The sequence below is a fragment of the Cyprinodon variegatus genome, unplaced genomic scaffold (assembly GCF_000732505.1).
Source record: "Cyprinodon variegatus isolate N-32 unplaced genomic scaffold, C_variegatus-1.0 Scaffold226, whole genome shotgun sequence".
Lineage (NCBI taxonomy): Eukaryota > Metazoa > Chordata > Actinopteri > Cyprinodontiformes > Cyprinodontidae > Cyprinodon > Cyprinodon variegatus.
The window spans coordinates 471,795-473,652 of NW_015150679.1; the positions used below are offsets into that span (position 1 = coordinate 471,795).

General features: G+C 40.5%; 1 protein-coding gene across 1 annotated transcript in view; it reads right to left on the bottom strand.

Moving 5' to 3' along the window:
• The window catches only part of LOC107088661 (lipoma-preferred partner homolog), a 98,528-nt gene extending 97,301 nt beyond the window's left edge, over positions 1–1,227 (bottom strand). Inside the window, exon 1 of the mRNA XM_015380963.1 lies at positions 1,122–1,227. The gene's annotated coding sequence lies outside the window, so the exon portion shown is untranslated. The remainder of the gene's footprint in view (positions 1–1,121) is intronic.
• Between the last annotated feature and the right edge of the window lie 631 nt (positions 1,228–1,858).

Genomic DNA, 1,858 nt, shown 5'->3' on the forward strand with positions numbered 1-1,858 from the left:
ATCAATTATTAGAAAATGGAAAACATACCAAGACCACTGATAATCTTCCTCGATCTGAAGCTCCACGCAAGATCTCACCCCGTGGGGTCAAAATAATCACAACAACAGTGAGTAAAAATCCCAGAACCACACGGGGGGACCTAGTGAATGACCTGCAGAGAGCTGGGACCAAAGTAACAAAGGCTACCATCAGTAACACACTACGCCGCCAGGGACTCAAATCCTGCAGTGCCAGACGTGTCCCCCTGCTTAAGCCAGTACAGCACTTTAGAGGCAGCTGTTTTGTAATTTAAAGGAGATTGTAGTTTATTTGATTAAAATACAGTTTAATAAATGTCTTTATTCAGCCATTAAAAAGATTTGTTGGAGGAGGCTGAGGGACATGAAAACTTTCTTGTACATCCAAGGGGGCACCCAACAAGAAACGTTTTGGAACCACTGCATTAAATCGTCAGTAAGAGCAGCAGATCAATTATTTCAATTAGTGCTTCCTTAACCTGTGGTGGAGAAAAAGCTGCCAGGTAGACGCCATGAAATCTCTGAAGTGTAACCAAAAAAAAAAGAGCCAAGAGGGATGTCTGACTTGTTCAGATGTAGATATCAGTCAGAGTAGATGTTTTTGCAAAGCCACAATTGTTCAATGAACCAAGCTGTCTTTGTTTATCTTCCTTCTCTCACACAAAAATAACGATTTTCTCAGTTGTAGCCAAAAATATCTAAGCTATTTAATCAGATCTCAGGTTTTTTTTTAAATCGCCTCTAAGCTCACAGACACAAACAGAGCTTAAAAGAAAAACATGTGAGGTTAGTGTCAGCTCTTAGAAAGAAATACTTCTGCAGTCCAAGGTAAGCCAGCGAAACAATCCCAAACAACTGCCTGTCTTTTTCCATATTTCCAGATACAATCTGGAACATTTTGTGAGGCGCCTTAAAGCAAGTAAACAGCAGTGACACCTTCATGACACCATTAAAACCTCCTATCAAGCAGCAGCTAATGATGACAATACCCTCCACCTTCTAGAGGAAGCACCGTTTCAGGAAATGCAGCAGGAAACCATGGAGGAATCAGCCATTTTTAGCATTAACTCGCGTTTTAAACGGAGACCCAAAATGATACTCACAGCTTCCCTTCAGATGTTTGGAGCACAGAGGAGACTGCTAGTGTTACTAGTAGGGAACTCAGTAGGAAGACTCCTCTCGCCCTTAGAGAGCCTGGCGCTGCTGAAATGACTCACATCCCCTCTTCAAACCTCTGTCAACCATCAGGAGGAGGTAAACATTTCCAAATATGGAGAAAGTATGGAGACAGTATTGAGGGCAATATCAGTTTGGTTTGCTTTTAGCTAGGAATGCCAAACTATGTGAGCCAGAGTCGCTCCACGGAGCCAGTTCTGTGGTACATACCTCTCACTTGGGATAATAATGATGATGATTGCAGAGAACTTTTCACAGTTGTTTGGGGTTCAGTCTGACCTAAGATGGATGAAAATGTGAGCCTGTTGCATCAGCTCAGTCTTTAGGATCTGACTTAAGAGATGCAGGAGTTCATGGCCAACACCCTATCCACTGTGACGGGTTACTGAACTGCTCACACCAACCTATAGTTCAGATCCAGCTTTGAAACTGCATTTCTAGGTTTAAAACGTTATAATTCATGATTTTAAATATTTTTTTTTATTAATAAATAGGAAATTGACCTAATAGTTCATTCCACAACTTAGTGGTACGTTAAATATTAATGTTTTAAATTGCTAAATAAATAACTGCAACAACTTATTATTTCCTGGTAGGTTTATGTATTTCATCATATATTTTAGCCCTCCGCATATATATCACACGTCAATGATTGTAAACACCG